The sequence below is a fragment of the Pinus tabuliformis genome, chromosome 9, assembly GCF_031772625.1.
Source record: "Pinus tabuliformis cultivar Carrire ecotype Pingquan chromosome 9, CPIR1, whole genome shotgun sequence".
Lineage (NCBI taxonomy): Eukaryota > Viridiplantae > Streptophyta > Pinopsida > Pinales > Pinaceae > Pinus > Pinus tabuliformis.
Window position 1 is genome coordinate 438,175,465 of NC_142307.1, and position 17,886 is coordinate 438,193,350.

The window sequence follows — 17,886 nt, forward strand, 5'->3', positions numbered from 1 at the left end:
CCAAATCCTCGTACACTTCCAGCTCCTTTGGGTCAGTTGGCTTCTTGATGGCTTTCTCGGCGAACTCCCAGATCCTGTTGACCTGCAAGACCAACTTGATCCTTTCCTTCCATGGACTATAGTTGGATAACCCCTCCAACCTATCCTCATACCGGAGACCAGCTTGCAACTTCGACATTGTAGTGATCCCTTCACCTACAATGTGACCAACTCCCTCTTAAGCTGTACTTTGCTTGTGCCCACTCTGATTCACTCTCTCAAAGTAGCTCAGACACCCTCTAATACCATGTTGAATTTCCACCAACTTGGTGTCTAGAATAAAATCTTAAAATCTTTGATGCTACCAAACCAAGAATCTTAACAAAGCTACTTTGCACAATGGAATATAAATAACAGTAAATCACACATGCACAAATATAAACAACTTTTTACAAAATATTGTACAAATATGTACAACAACCCAATCTTTGTTATATTAAACCAACTGAGTAATACAATAGTCTAGGGCTCCCGTACAAGAGATAATGGCCCTTAATTATCCACAAGTACAAGAATACAAGATACAATGACAATCTTGCTACAAGCTCAACATCTATGTCGTATCTCATCCTGCCAGTCCTTCGATTTTGTTATGCTCTCTAGCTGCCCCTTAGTCCATCAAACGACAACACACAAAGATTCTAGGAGGGCTGCCACCTATCATCGCTACAAGTCACTTATGCTCCAATGAACACAGGCTCATCAATATGCTCTTCTAAGCTGGCCAATACCTGATTGATGGAAATTAGGCTTCACAACTTCACCCAAACTTTAGCTGTCAAACTCCCTTTATCACTGCTTGTCAAGGGCTACTTTGGGTTACCAACATGTTGCCCTCCACCAGTATAATGGCACCCAATCCCTCCATTGTAAGATATGCTCCTAGTTAGGGTTTCTTAATACCCAAGACAACCCTACGACATGGCTCCCATAGGCTACAAATAAATCTGATCCAAAATTGGTCTAAACCTAGACCCAATACAAGTCAAATCTAGCTTGAAACATAACCCAAGTCTGTTGTACAAACTACTGTATGGCTGTGACTTGGTTAGGGCATAATAGTGGCGTATGTTAGCCCTACAACACACCCTCATAGTCCCTTCTCTAGTTGTCACTTCCCTTTATGAGACTCCTTTGCTTACACGTTGCTGATCTGGGCACATGTTAACCCCCAAACAATCCTACGCATCCCTGTCCTCAAGTGTTAAGGCCTGCGACCTACCCACAACAGCCTCCAAGGCTTATGGCCTGTACAAAAAAGAGGAACCCACACTCAATGGATGCCACAACAGACCTGCGGTTTACCTTCTTATCTTCGACCCTACTGTAGGATGAAACAACCCTTCAAACAATCATGGAAAGGCTACCAAACAACCCTTTCCTCCCTCACTGAAACGCCTTCTATTCTGCGACCTAACAGAAGGTCCCTTACCCTTAGCCAAGTTTCTTCTTCACTCTTCTTGCTACCCTTCTATTGCTCACTTGGATGCTTAGAAATGAATTCATTCACCTTCTAATTATAAACCTTAGAAGGGCTCAACAAATTCATGAAGATACATGTCTTTTGGATAAATTCACCTCAAGCCTACATGACTTGGCTGTCCAAAAATTCATTTTCAACTTCAAAAATTCATATCTCATCAAGGACATCTTAGATTTCGATGATTCTCGAAGCATTGGATTCTCCTCACCATCCTCTATCATCTCCATCCATCACATGTCCAAAATGCTTCATGGTTTTGGCCCAAACATCAATGGGTGCAAAACCCCAACCTTGGGTTCAAGCCCACAATGACTTCTGTGGCACCCCAACCTCCAAACCCCGAACCCTAAGGCTTGGAGTACCTCCCAAGCTACTAAAAAATCAACACTTTGAGCCCTTCAAGGCCAACATGAGCAGGCCAGCCAACTTGACATTGGAGCCCTCTAGACACAATTAATTACAAAATATAACTTCTTGAGATCCAAGAGCCCTGTTAACCACCACTTTGTGGGTGATAGGAGAAAATTTTGCTGGCATTATGGCTAATGTGTTGTTCTTGATTGCAACCTACTTCATAAAGATGTCAACATGATGATTATGTAGTGTGACAGAGAGAATGGACAAAGGTTGTCCTTGATGGCAACCTACTTGATAAAAATGTCAACATGATGGTCATGTAGATGTTACAGGTGAGATAGACAAAGGGATACCAGTTTAGAGACAGAGGAATGATAAAAGTGAAGTTTTAGAAAGTATACACGGATCTTGTGAATAAAAGCTGTGTACATACGCAGGTATGCTGAAGAGAAGTCGCGTACAATTTCTGCACCATGGTATTATGAATACCAGGGGTCTTTACTATGGTATTGGCCCATAAATGTGTGCGAAAACGGATATTTGATCTTGTTAAAGAATACCATCGGCATTACTAAGGAATTGGCCTAAGGTATTGACTAAGGTCTAAGCTATATAAGGAGATGGAGATCAAAGTGTCAAAGTGTGCAAGTTATGGGTTATTGATGAATAATTTGATCTGAAATAGGTGTGCACCAAGAAACATGAAGGAGGTTCAAATCTGATAGACTTGAAAGCATTGTAGTTACTAATGAACATGCTTGATTGATCTTTTATGATTATGACTAACAATGATAGATCTGTGATGTTCATTATACTCTGACATGAACATGTGATAGTAAGGGTTGCGAAGTATGTTTTGTGGTTCTAGCGAAGGCATGATTCAGTGATTATAGATCTATATGCGGGTATGCCATTGAGAAGTTGCATACATACGTGGATTTGCTTTTGGGTAGTCGCGTATAGATTTTGCAGTATGGATAGATCTGTATGCAAGTCTGGTGAATGAGAAGCGCGTACATACGTGGAAGTGCTTTATAAGAGTCGCGTACATCTGCTAGGGTTTTGCAGTATGAGATGTTATTGATGTTTGATCAATTCTGTTATGATTGCTGTTGTCTGTCAATGATGTCTCTCTCATGATAATCTGTGTTTGACAGTTCTGGTTGGGTTAAATTGTTTATGGAATGATATGTTGACTAGAGATGATGCTACTGTGTGATGATTTGTATCTGGTTCAGTGATCTGTGATGGGTTCAGTATGTGATTTAGTGATTGATTCAGTGTGACAGTGATTTAGACTCAGTTGTTCAATATTTTGAGATTTGTACGCAGGTCCTCTTAAGGAGAAGCACGTACATACGCGGGTATGACTCAGAACAATAGCGTATATATTCTGACATATGGTTGATCAGGGTTTGCAGTAGCAGCAGTTGGTTTCTGTGTTGAGTAACAGTGTTTGGCTTATTGATGAGTAGTTGTGCATTGATCTATTTCAGGTTAGTTTGATCTAGTTATATTGGTTGATTAAGATTCAAAGATTGCTTTCATGATTCAATTGGTTCAATGATTGAGTTATTTGATACAATGATTGGTTTCAGAATTATTATTTGATATTGGATTTAAATGATTGTAGTGGGTCCAGTCTAAAAATATGATGAAATGTGGCCTACAGGTTTGATGTTTTGAGTCAGGTGGATCCAGTATGAAATATTATGAAATGTGGTCCATAGAGATGCTGAGGGTTGGAGCGTTCAGTGAGGAAGTCGAAGCTTCCTTCCAGAGGTAGCTGGTGAATCAGATTAGGGGGTTGGATCTCCCTTTCGGTGGGTGCCGACAAACGAGATTAGGGGGTTGGATCTCCCTTCCAGTGGGTGCTGGAGAATGAGTGAAGGTTGTAGCCTTCTACAGGTGGGTGCCTGCGTACTGGTATGAGTCTACGCTAGTACTAAATTGTAAGATGTTTTCATTTATAATAAAATATGAAGACAGAGACGACGACAACGGTGGTTTTCTCCCACATTTGGTTTCCACCTAAAAATCCTGATGTCCTCATGTGTTGCTTATGTGTGATTATTTATTCTGTTCTTATTGCTCATGATTACTGTTCAATTAAAGGTTAATGAAGTAATAACATACTAGTTAAAGTAGAACGTATGATGATGTTGATTTGGGGTAGCATTGGATGTGCTCTAGCCATGAAAATTGGTCAGAGGCTAAAGCACATGAGATCTCCAAGACCCATAAATGGTTTGGGGAAATTCTGTCACGGTGAAGGAGATAATAAAATAATTAATATTTTTAATGGGTTCTGTTGACCTCTACTGGTCAACTACCCATGCAGTACATCCCCCTTTTCTTGGCAAAAAGTGGCAGCACTTGATCAGCATGTCCGTGCCATCCTGCCATCATCAGCAGCTTGATCTTTTTGATTGTAAACCCAGTCTGCATGTATTGATTGTAAATAATCTTAGCAGACATGAGTCATGTATGTAATTTGCCTAGGTGGACCTAACTTTCTGATGATAATCTACGTCCCGGAAGGTTTTTCGTCTCACCGATCCACGGATCGGCAGAGTTTTCCTTCAAAACTGACCCCAAAGCCGGGATTGATTTTGTCATTGGAATTTTAGGAGAATCCTAGTGTGTTGATCTGCTAGATTATAGTTGTGTCGCAGAACTGGGTGATTTGTGAGGGTCTGTATTAAGTGAGTTTGTCCCCTTAAGATGTAAGTTTGTAAAAGTCATCATGAAATGTGTCTTGAGGGTTGAAAATGTTTTAAATCCCCTCATGAGTCCTAAGTCCTAGGTCCTAGGTGATGTTTCTGAAGGCTTAGTTCGGTGATCCATAATAAAATGAATTAAAAAATTAAAAAAAATGAATAAAAATAATAAAATAATAATAAAAAAAAATTAAAAAATTGAGCAAAAAACCCTAACTAATAAAATAATAATATTTTAAGTGAATGCATTTTTTAATAATAAATCGACGGATGAGATCAAGAGATGTCTTGATCCTCATCAACGGTCGAGATCATTTCAGCATGGATCACTCGAACTAGCCGTTGGAGGCATTTCCTTTAAGTAGGGTGCTAGGGGTCATTTCAGATCATCTGATCTGTGAGTCTGTACTGAAAAGCTCTCTTGTAATCTGATTTTCTGGTTAATAAAGAAGACTTTGGGGTCCAAATCTGGCCGGTGTTACTCTCTGGAATTGCCGTGAGATGATTATTTTTCTGCATATTTCAGTTTTCATCTGTTAATAATAGCTTGTTTTCAGAGTATTGTGAGTATAGGTATCTTGCTCACTTGCTAGGGTTTAAATGTTGTAGGGTTTCTGGAATAATGGCAGGTATCTCCATTATTTCCTGAGATCTAGCAGCATTCTCTCTCTCTTTGCTGATGATTGCTTGAGATGTGCAGGAAAACCTTTTAGTAGAGAATATTGGTGGGCGTTTGGGGAAGTTCTAGGCTGAACTAGCCGACTCCCACAGGCTTTTCTGTGCAGAGCCCAGCTGATTTTGGCCTTGGGTTAATCATTTAAAGTTTGTTTCCTGTTTTGCATGAGAGATTTTCTTTCTGTTCACAGCAGAATTTAAGTTTTCTGATATTTCGAAAATATTACTGTTGTTATTGCTAAATCTGGCATTTCAGGGGCCACAATTTGTACATTAATCAGCTGTCTAGGGTTTTATTTTTAATTTATTTTTAATTTTTTTTATTTTTACAGTTTTCATTAGGGTTTTGTTTACTGTTTCCAGGATCTGGTAGTGTGTTCCATTACAGGTTGCAGGCATATGCTGTCCAGTTTTCTGAGCCATCATTCCACACATCAGTACGTTAGCTGTGCAGAGACAAACACGTTTGCTCCATCAGCGTTAAGCAGCATTGGGGATTTTTGACGTGAGGCATCGGTTTTTTTCAAAATTATTATTTTATTTTCGTGGGTACGACTGCATGAGATATCAGTTCGCTGGAAAAGCCTTCTGGCATAAACCATTCCGCTCCAGATTGCAGTTTGAACATTTGAAAGGGTTCCCTGCCCGTCCAGGACGTTGGCCTCCAACCTGCATTGCAAAACAAGTAAACTCGCCCTCAGATTTCAGGCATTCTACACGGATCAGTGGCGTTGTGTGTGTAAAACGTTGAAACCGTAGCGGAAATCTTCGTGGGCCTGCAAGGTTTTGAGATCCTTATCAGCCGTAAAAAATCCTTTTGGTGAATAAGCAGAAACGTGCTCAATCACAGATGAAGAAAGGTTTCAGTGTGATTGACAGGCAAAAAATTTCGATTCACTGCAATACGTTAAGGAAAAGCATTTGATCAAGCAGCTATGCCCTTCACTGCATAATACCTCCTGGCCCATCCGCAAACCTGCATTATGAAAATCAAACAGAAAACAAAAAAAAAACACGCAGGTTATCATCTTCAAACGTTTTCCTATTCTACATTTGCGTGGGCATCGAACTTATTTGCGTCGGCAGCAGGCCATATTCCCTTCATCAGGCAGACGGTAATATCGATCCCATTTTCTGAAGAGGTAATGCGTATTGGTATAGTGGTAATGCGTTTTTTGTCTTTCGACGGCTAGGGTTTCTCTGCTCCCTTTCCCGATTTGATGCGTTGTGGTTCCTCTCATGTTATAGCGTAGGTTAGCATAGTTTTGGGCTCACGTTTCGATCAAATGTGAAGGCGTATTTGGTTCAAGTATTTTGGATAGGCTAGCGTTAGACAATGTTTAGTATAGTTCTTTTTTTTATTTTACGTTTTAGATTTTAGATTTTAAGTTAGTCTATAGTGTTTTTTGTTTTAGATTTAATAATTTTTTTTATGAAAAAAAAAAAAAAAAAAAAAAAAAAAAGATTTATAAAGATGTTTTAGGCTTAGTTTATTTTTAATATGGTTAGATTTTAGAAATTTCTTTAGTTATAGTTTATAGTTTGTAATTATTTTATATTTTAATTTTTATTAGGATTTATTTTGTTTAGATTTTAAAATAGTTTTTTTTTAAATTTTGTTATAAAAAATCAAAAAAATGTTTTTGTTAGATTTTTTAATTTTAATTTAATTTTTTTAGTCTAGTTTAGTTTTTTTTAGATTTTTATTTTTAGATTCATTTAAAAAAAAAAAAAAAATAAATAAAAATTTGAAAAATAAAAATTTTGTGGGAAATTATTTTTGCCAGTCTCAGGAGCTTTCACGTTATATGTTTTATGCTGAGATGCTAAATTTTCAAGTTTGAGATACGAAATATGATATCTGGTTAATAATTTACGATTCTCGTGGTGGTTTTAAGCATTCATTTTTTTTGAAGTTTTCAATTGCTGGATATCGTTTTGGTCATGTGATTTAGCTGATGATAGATGGTTGCTGTTCATGGTCCATGTTTCTATATCATTTAAAAAGTAATCGTTTCTACATCAATCTCTTAAGGCACTGGTCTGCTCAATTAATCAAATCCATCGAGTCCTTTTTATATCGTATCTCGTGTCTCCCAACCAACTGGTCGCCAGTTGGTCTCATCATCTCACAGGGACTACCCCCCTTAGCCGCGGGAGACAGGCTTAAACGGAGGGATCGGGGATCAGAGTGACAGCCCCCGGTCTGAGCGTTGTCGTGTCAATCTGCGCGACAACATTTTTTGGCGCCGTTGCCGGGGACGAATTGTTCTCGGTGTTTCAAACGACAATCATTCATCTTCTCATCTTTCTCATCTCTCAGTTGAGCTGGCAGATTCAATATCTTTGCATCTTTTCATCACATATCAGCAGTGCCTCTTGGGTTTGTTTCCTGTTTGGGTGGCGACTCCACTTTCTCATTTTTCCCAGACAAGAAGCTTTCCTCATATCTGCTTGTGGTTACTTTTTGGATCCTAGAATCAGATTCATTGTTCAAGTGGCGACTCCACTTCTCTCATCTCTTAATTCTCTTGAGCAGAAATCTCTTTCTATCATCCATTTGATCCCTTGTTGTTCATCATGGATTATTCATGTAAACCATGTCATTTTACTAATAATCTCCATGATCTTCCGAAAGAGGCCATTTCTAAATTATTTAAGTTCTCGGGTGATGATCCGGTCGCTGTTAGACATCATTTAAACATGTTTACTTGTGTAATGACCATATATTGTAGACTTCCTCAATATAATCATGAAGATTTCAAGATGCGTCTATTTGTCCATTCTTTAGAGGGTGATGCCTTGAATTGGTTTAATAATTTTCCTAATGATTTTTTCACTTCTTTACAAGACATTCTCAATGCTTTTAAAGATAGATATGATAGTCCAAACAGCTTGCCTTCTGCCCCTAAAATTGTGCAACAGAAAGAAAGAGTTCAAGATCAGAATGTGTCATCAACCGGAACTATTGCAGGTCAAGTTCATGATAATGAAAAATCAGGGATAAATGACAATGAAAAGGAGGAGCAAAAGCAAATAATACAAGATTTAATGATGCTGGTGAAAAATATGGAAAGCAACCAAACTAATTTTATCAATGATGTTAAAACTTTACGCACCCATCTGGAAAAACGTAATAAGGAGATTGAGGACACGCAAAATCAGCATGCTAAGGAAATTGAGGCCATGAAAACTAAACATGAAACAGAAATTGGAAACATGCAAGCGAATCATGAAGAAGAAATAAATTCCATGCAGCATTGCTTGATGAACATAAAGGAAGAAAATGTTAAAGTAATAAAAGACATGGAAGAACATCATGCCAGACAAATTAGTGCTATAAGGGTTGAACACTCTAGACAGATGGATGCCATTAGAATACAGGTTCAAAAGTTTCAGCAATTGGAAAATGAAAGAAACCAGATAACATCAATAGATCAGGAGCCTTCTCATTTGTTGCAACAAGCTCCATCTTATTATGAGGAGGTTATTAATTCAGTTGAAAGATGGTTGATTGAAGATGGACTTAAGAATGATAAAGATCAGATGCGGGCTAAAGAGAGACATATCACGGATACTTCATCTGATAGTTTCGAGACAGAAAGTTCCAGCTCATCAGTAATTCATCCTGCCAGAAAGAAAAAGCGCAAGAGGAAGAAAATGAGAAGAAGATTTGACGCATCAGACGACCGCGAGCTACTTGATTTTCGGATAGGAAAAAGTCCTACCATATGCAAAATTGGACATGGCACATCCGACAAGCAGCCGACAGATTTGCCTGAAAGCAGGCAAATGCTCAGTATACACTATATTGAACATATCTGATGCCGTGGGGCATTTTTTGTATTGTATTTCTAACTCTACTCCTCGTCTTTTCAGCGTTTCATTTCTGTTTTAGGATTAGATTTACTTTTCATGTTATTAGATAGTTAATAAATGAAGAGCTTTTATGTGCTTAATGTATATGCTGATTTTTTGGATGGACGCTACTTATTTTTGTGTTATATGGATGCAGATTCTGGATTCTCGCATTCCTGCAAGCAGCAACGTGTCCCCAAGTAGAGCCAGATGTTGACCTCTACTGGTCAACTACCCATGCAGTACATCCCCCTTTTCTTGGCAAAAAGGGGCAGCACCTGATCAGCATGTCCGTGCCATCCTGCCATCATTAGCAACTTGATCTTTTTGATTGTAAACCTAGTCTGCATGTATTGATTGTAAATAATCTTAGCAGACATGAGTCATGTATGTAATTTGCCTAGGTGGACCTAACTTTCTGATGATAATCTACGTCCCGGAAGGTTTTTCGTCTCACCGATCCACGGATCGGCAGAGTTTTCCTTCAAAACTGACCCCAAAGCCGGGATTGATTTTGTCATTGGAATTTTAGGAGAATCCTAGTGTGTTGATCTGCTAGATTATAGTTGTGTCGCAGAACTGGGTGATTTGTGAGGGTCTGTATTAAGTGAGTTTGTCCCCTTAAGATGTAAGTTTGTAAAAGTCATCATGAAATGTGTCTTGAGGGTTGAAAATGTTTTAAATCCCCTCATGAGTCCTAAGTCCTAGGTCCTAGGTGATGTTTCCGAAGGCTTAGTTCGGTGATCCATAATAAAATGAATTAAAAAATTAAAAAATGAATAAAAATAATAAAATAATAATAAAAAAAAATTAAAAAATTGAGCAAAAAACCCTAACTAATAAAATAATAATATTTTAAGTGAATGCATTTTTTAATAATAAATCGACGGATGAGATCAAGAGATGTCTTGATCCTCATCAACGGTCGAGATCATTTCAGCATGGATCACTCGAACTAGCCGTTGGAGGCATTTCCTTTAAGTAGGGTGCTAGGGGTCATTTCAGATCATCTGATCTGTGAGTCTGTACTGAAAAGCTCTCTTGTAATCTGATTTTTTGGTTAATAAAGAAGACTTTGGGGTCCAAATCTGGCCGGTGTTACTCTCTGGAATTGCCGTGAGATGATTATTTTTCTGCATATTTCAGTTTTCAGCTGTTAATAATAGCTTGTTTTCAGAGTATTGTGAGTACAGGTATCTTGCTCACTTGCTAGGGTTTGAATGTTGTAGGGTTTCTGGAATAATGGCAGGTATCTCCATTATTTCCTGAGATCTAGCAGCATTCTCTCTCTCTTTGCTGATGGTTGCTTGAGATGTGCAGGAAAACCTTTTAGTAGAGAATATTGGTGGGCGTTTGGGGAAGTTCTAGGCTGAACCAGCCGACTCCCACAGGCTTTTCTGTGCAGAGCCCAGCTGATTTTGGCCCTGGGTTAATCATTTAAAGTTTATTTCCTGTTTTGCATGAGAGATTTTCTTTCTGTTCACAGCAGAATTTAAGTTTTCTGATATTTCGAAAATATTACTGCTGTTATTGCTAAATCTGGCATTTCAGGGGCCACAATTTGTACATTAATCAGCTGTCTAGGGTTTTATTTTTTTTTTTTATTTTTTTTATTTTTTTTTTTTACAGTTTTCATTAGGGTTTTGTTTACTGTTTCCAGGATCTGGTAGTGTGTTCCATTACAGGTTGCAGGCATATGCTGTCCAGTTTTCTGAGCCATCATTCCACACATCAGTACGTTAGCTGTGCAGAGACAAACACGTTTGCTCCATCAGCGTTAAGCAGCATTGGGGATTTTTGACGTGAGGCATCGGTTTTTTTCAAAATTATTATTTTATTTTCGTGGGTACGACTGCATGAGATATCATTTCGCTGGAAAAGCCTTCTGGCATAAACCATTCCGCTCCAGATTGCAGTTTGAACATTTGAAAGGGTTCCCTGCCCGTCCAGGACGTTGGCCTCCAACCTGCATTGCAAAACAAGTAAACTCGCCCTCAGATTTCAGGCATTCTACACGGATCAGTGGCGTTGTGTGTGTAAAACGTTGAAACCGTAGCGGAAATCTTTGTGGGCCTGCAAGGTTTTGAGATCCTTATCAGCCGTCAAAAATCCTTTTGGTGAATAAGCAGAAACGTGCTCAATCGCAGATGAAGAAAGGTTTCAGTGTGATTGACAGGCAAAAAATTTCGATTCACTGCAATACGTTAAGGAAAATCATTTGATCAAGCAGCTATGCCCTTCACTGCATAATACCTCCTGGCCCATCCGCAAACCTGCATTATGAAAATCAAACAGAAAACAAAAAAAACACGCAGGTTATCATCTTCAAACGTTTTCCTATTCTACATTTGCGTGGGCATCGAACTTATTTGCGCCGGCAGCAGGCCATATTCCCTTCATCAGGCAGACGGTAATATCGATCCCATTTTCTGAAGAGGTAATGCGTATTGGTATAGTGGTAATGCGTTTTTTGTCTTTCGACGGCTAGGGTTTCTCTGCTCCCTTTCCCGATTTGATGCGTTGTGGTTTCTCTCATGTTACAGCGTAGGTTAGCATAGTTTTGGGCTCACGTTTCGATCAAATGTGAAGGCGTATTTGGTTCGAGTATTTTGGATAGGCTAGCGTTAGACAATGTTTAGTGTAGTTCTTTTTTATTTTACGTTTTAGATTTTAGATTTTAAGTTAGTCTATAGTGTTATTTGTTTTAGATTTAATAATTTTTTAAAAAAAAATAAAAAGATTTATAAAGATGTTTTAGGCTTAGTTTATTTTTAATATGGTTAGATTTTAGAAATTTCTTTAGTTATAGTTTATAGTTTGTAATTATTTTATATTTTAATTTTTATTAGGATTTATTTTGTTTAGATTTTAAAATATTTTTTTTAAATTTTGTTATAAAAAATCAAAAAAATGTTTTTGTTAGATTTTTTAATTTTAATTTAATTTTTTTTGTCTAGTTTAGTTTTTTTTAGATTTTTATTTTTAGATCCATTTAAAAAAAATAAATAAATAAATAAAAATTTGAAAAATGAAAATTTTGTGGGAAATTATTTTTGCCAGTCTCAGGAGCTTTCACGTTATATGTTTTATGCTGAGATGCTAAATTTTCAAGTTTGAGATACGAAATATGATATCTGGTTAATAATTTACGATTCTCGTGGTGGTTTTAAGCATTCATTTTTTTTGAAGTTTTCAATTGCTGGATATCGTTTTGGTCATGTGATTTAGCTGATGATAGATGGTTGCTGTTCATGGTCCATGTTTCTATATCATTTAAACAGTAATCGTTTCTACATCAATCTCTTAAGGCACTGGTCTGCTCAATTAATCAAATCCATCGAGTCCTTTTTATACCGTATCTCGTGTCTCCCAACCAACTGGTCGCCAGTTGGTCTCATCATCTCACAGGGACTACCCCCCTTAGCCGCGGGAGACAGGCTTAAACGGAGGGATCGGGGATCAGAGTGACAGCCCCCGGTCTTAGCGTTGTCGTGTCAATCTGCGCGACAACAGGTTCCTAAGTCTAAACTTAGGAAAATAAAAATTTTAATGGGTATTAATATAAAATTGGGTTAGAAGGTTTTAAATGACATGGATCAAGCCAAATCTAATCTTAGTCGTTGATTAGAGATGTAATCTCAACCGTTAAAGACAAAACAAAAAAAGTATAATAGGAGGATTGAGGGTTAGTTGGAGATACACCAGAGTGATTAGTGAGTTTGATTTTTTAGGGTGGGGTTTGCTAAGAGAAATCGAACCGGTGATCAAAGTTGCAGCGAGGGGTAGTGAGTGCATAACAGAGAGGCAGAGATAGTGCAGGAAGACCAGCGCAGAGGCAGAGAGGCAGACGTAGAGCCAGAGAAAGCCACGCAGAGGCCAGTAGTGACTTCGCAGAGGGCCATAGGGCCTGCGTGAGTGACGCAAAGGTCCAGAGAGGCTGCGCAGAGCCTCAGAGGGCTGATGCAAAGGGTTTTAGGGGGGCACAAAGGCCAGGAGGGCTGACGCTGACCCTCAAAGAGGTGCTGGAGAGGGTTTCATGGAGCAAACTCAGAATATCTGCTTTCGAAGAGAGGTATTACTGCCAGATTATTTTCTCTGTAGGGTGAGCTAGTTTGGCACTCTGTTGTACTCAAGAAAATCTACTTAATAATAAAACCCTCAAAACTGCTGCACCGGTTTTCCCAAGTTGGGTTTTCCTGGGACGATTGTCCAAAAATAACGGTGTCCCTTGGGTGTTTGTCTATTTCTTTCAGCTATTGATTTGTAGATGGTTGAGACTATATTGTGCTTATTTCAGTATTTATATGGTTAAATAACTTGTTCAGTAATTAAACAAGTAAGTGAAATAAACTAGATAGTGCAGGAAAATTTCTAACGGTTTAGACTTAGAAATTTCAACATGGTATCAAAGGGTTGCAGATCACAGGAAAGTTGAAGGCACCAGTTAAATAAGAGAATTTGTAGCAGAAACAACTGTCCCGAGTGACAGAAGTTGTTCCTAAGTAGAAAGCAGCAGAGAAGGGTTGACGCAGAGGGCCTGCGTCATCAGTTCGAGCCAGAGAAGGGGCCAGCGCAGAAGCAGTGAGAGGCAGAAGAGGCTCACGAAGAGCCATGTCATCCTGCTCAGCCAAGTAGGAGTGACACAGTTGGCTAGTGGAGCGATTCAACCATTGTCGGGATTGCGCAGAGCCTAGAGGCTCAGTTCTTCAGTTGCTGGGGCATAGGAAGCTGTGGGCAGATTGTGGAGTGTGAAGCTGGTGGGGTGTTGTTGTTGTTGAGGCAGAACAGTACCTAACGGGACAAAACCAAGGTAGAAGGGAGTCGCTACCTAGGCGGATTTCTAGCCAAGAAATCCAGATCAGTGTTGCAGGAGCAAAGGAGATCAGAGAGGTGCGATTTGAACTGTTGGCAGAAGGATTTCCAGGAGGGAAATCGAGACTCAGAGGGAGTCTAGGAGAGGACTTCCAGGAGGGAAGTAGAGACTCAGAGGGAGTCTAGCAGAGAACTTCCAGGAGGGAAGTAGAGACTCAGAGGAGTCGAAAAGAAGAGCAGAGATGGCCATGAACGGACTGAGGGATCAGGACAGGCTAGACAGGGCGTCCAACTTTGTCATCTGGAAGGCCAGGATCCTGTCTGTTCTAGATAGACATCGCATCAAGGCCTTCGCCTTGAGAACCATGGCTATCCCAGTCGACCTAGATGATAATGAAAAGTATGAGGATGCGATGGCCAAGGCAAAGTGCATAATCCTTGATGGGGTCAAGAATCATGTAGTTCAACATATTTTCGAGAAGAATACGGAAAAGGAAATGTGGGACACCTTGATGACATTGTATCAGGGCACTTCTGTGCAGAGGAAGATGCTATTGGAGAATCAATTGCGGTCGTATCAGATGCAGAAGGGGGAGCAGATAGATTACTTCCTTAGCTGGTTGCGGAGATCCGGGACCAACTGACTTTCATAGGGGCCACGCCGGATCAAGAGTTAATGGTGAGGACCGCCTTGAACGCAGTCTCTGAGGAGTGGGAGACGTTCGTCCAAAGCATTTTGGGCAGAGAAAATCTTCCACGATGGGAAGAATTGTGGGCAACTCGTCACCAAGAAGAGATCAGACGACTGACCAAGGCGGGAAGTAGCGGCAAAGGAGCCTGGGTCAAGAAAGAGGAGGAAGAGGATGCGACTTTGGCATCTACGGTCAGCAAGGGAAGAGGAAGAAAAAGGACCTCTTCAATATTAAGTGCTTCAACTGTGGGGAGCTGGGCCACTATGCAACGCAGTGTCCTAGGAAAAAGAATAAGGGAGAGGCGTTTGACTCCAAGGCAGCGCCGGCTAAGGCGGAGAAGGAGGTAGAGGATGATGACGATTGTTCCATGAGTGCTCATGTATCTCTGGAGAAGAGGTGGGGAGACATTGAGCTGTAGTCAGGAGGCTACAGGAGATGAGGGGCAAGACCCTTGAGGTACCCAAACTCTTGGATCATATCCGGATACGGGAGCCCAGAAGTGACAGTAGCAGGATGGCGGATGTCGGTAGAAGCAGATGCGGATGGAGAGACAAAGAGTGTTTGTAAGAGTTGTGAACATATGTACAGAAAACAGTAAGGGATTTAAAGCATGAACCTGTAACATTTTCAATAGAAACCTGACAAAATCAATTAACGGGACTGTTGAGGTACCTACCTGTACTCCTGCAGTTGAAGATGCCTCCAGCTATGTTGCTACAATTCCCGAGAGACCGAATCCACCTAGCCAGACTGAGCAGAGCCTGGCTGCTCAATCCAGTAAGCTTCTTAACAGAAGCTGACTGTTCCCCCGTGCCCAGAACCTCAGAACTCTCAAGCTCTTCCTATGGCTGATTCCCTTCTCCTTCCGAATTCTTCCTTCTGGTTTTTCTGTCCCCTGCTCAATCCATGTCCTGCGGTTTTTATTCTCTGGTTTGGCGGTGGCCGCCCTTCCATCTGCAGCCACCGCTCACCCTGCTGATGACACGCCTGCGCCTACGTATCCCCTCCTGGTCTTGTTTCAGGTTGTGAATGAATTACCCTTTATGTTTTTTAAACCATATGGTGTTTATTGATTATTCCTTTAATATAACCAATACATTGTGTATACATGTATTATTAAAACATTATAACGTTATAAAAACATAGCACATTGTTTTATATATATATTTGTTTTAAATACAACATTATAACATTTATACTTGGATCCCCTTTTTAATTAATTACTTATATTAATATTTAATATTTATTTTATTAATTATTAATATAATTTTATCAATAATCTGGAACATATAATATATATATAGTCCTCTTTTAAGATCTAACCATGCATTACTCAATATTGGTGAATGAGTAGAACTTCTATTCCAAGAAGTGTCATGGTATTTAGCACTTATAATCAATTTAGTATAAAATACTAGTGCGGTGTATGCGACACATGCATATGTAGCTATCATATGCATGTATAGTATACCTGCTATTATGCTTGCGTTCTTTGTATTTATAGATGGGTCATTACAGTGCTAGAGTGCAGTAGTCCCTGGCAGCGTAGAGAGGGTTGCAGCAGTGCAAGAGGCACAGAGGAGGTTGCAGTAGTGTAGGAAGGCACAAAAGTGTTTGCAGCAGTGCGAGAGGCACATAGGTGTTGCAGCAGCGCAGAGGCAGTAGAGGGAGCACAGGATAGCGGTAGAGAGAGCTTCAGCATCAAGAGGGTTTCTAGCCTGACAAGGATGTCAATAGTTGGGTAGATCAGTTACCATCGTCTCAATAACTGAGTTGCAGTGCAACAGTAGCAATGGTAGTGCTATGGGCAACACGATGCAACATGATGAGAGAGGGCTGCAGTGCAGATGCAGTATTGGGAGGAAGGACTAGCAGCAACACGGATGCAAAGGGCGCTGTGTACAGATGTAGTAGTGGTAGAGCCATGTGCAGCAGTACAGGATGCAGCAACGCAGAGGATGTTGGCCAGGAAGGCCAAGCATCAACACAAGTACCGGTGCAGGATGATCAGAGTGATGCTTAGTTGTGGAGTATTACTGGAGCACATTCTTCGCTAAGAGGGATTGTTGATTTGGGTAACATTGGATGTGCTCTAGCCATGAAAATTGGTGGAGACGCTAAAGCACATGAGATCTCCAAGACCTAGAAATGGTTTGGGGAAATTATGCCCGGTGAAGGAGATATTAAAATAATTAATATTTTTAATGGGTTCCTTAGTCTAAACTTAGGAAAATAAAAATATTAATGGGTATTAATGTAAAACTGGGTTAGAAGGTTCTAAATGACATGGATCAAGCCAAGTCTAATTTTAGCCGTTGATTAGAGATGTAATCTCAACCGTTGAACACTCAATAGAAAAAGTATAAGAGGAGGCTTGAGGGTCAGTTGGAGATACACTAGAGTGATCAGTCAGTTTGATTTTCTAGAGCAAGATTTGCTAAGAGAAATTGAACCAGTGATTAGAGTTGTAGCGATGGGTAGTGAGTGCATAGTAGAGAGGCAAACGTACAGCCACGTAGAGGCCAACAATGACTGCGCAGAGGGCCAGAGGGCATGCGTGAGTGACACAGAGGTTGCAGAAGTGACGCAGAGGGCCAGAGAGGCTACGTAGAGCCTTAGAGGGCTGACGCAGAGGCTAGGAGGGTTGACGTTGAGCCTCGAAGAGGCACTAGAGAGGGTTTCGTGGAGCAGACTTTCAGAATATCTGCTTTCGAAGAGAGGTATTACTGCCAGATTATTTTCTCTGTAGGATGAGCCATTTTGGCACCCTGTTGTACTCAAGAAAATTTTCTTAATAATAAAACCCTCAGAACTGCTGCACCGGTTTTCCCAAGTTGGGTTTTTTTTGGGGACGATTGTCCAAAAATAACGGTGTCCCTTGTGTGTTTGTCTATTTCTTTCAGCTGTTGATCTGTAGATGGTTGAGACTGCATTGTGTTTATTTCAGTATTTATATGGTTAAATAACTTGTTCAATAATTAAACAAGTAGGTGAAATAAACCAGATAATGCAGGAAAATTTCTAATAGGTTAGACTTAGAAATTTCAACAGATGAAATATATGAAAAGTTAGCTAACTGGATATACAATGTTTTCCTTCATCATAGTCGCGTACATATGCTAGTTTACTTGATGACAGTAGCGTACAGAAATCTAAATAAGAAATTGAAAGTTTTAAGTGAGTTTTAAAATATTGATTCACCCCTCTCCCCTCTCAGTATTTTTCCCAACAATTGGTATTAGAGCAGGTC

General features: G+C 39.8%; 1 protein-coding gene across 7 annotated transcripts in view; it reads left to right on the plus strand.

The window, feature by feature from the left end:
* LOC149149044 (uncharacterized) overlaps positions 1-17,886 on the plus strand; it is a 180,759-nt gene that overhangs the window by 25,696 nt on the left and 137,177 nt on the right. The window contains exon 3 of one of the 7 annotated variants that reach the window (XM_089439582.1): positions 3,212-3,375. The exons of 5 other annotated variants lie outside the window; for them this stretch is intronic. The gene's annotated coding sequence lies outside the window, so the exon portion shown is untranslated. Of the gene's footprint in view, positions 1-3,211; positions 3,376-3,587; positions 3,788-17,886 lie in introns of those variants that run through there. One more of the 7 variants, XM_089439586.1, reaches the window with a different exon arrangement.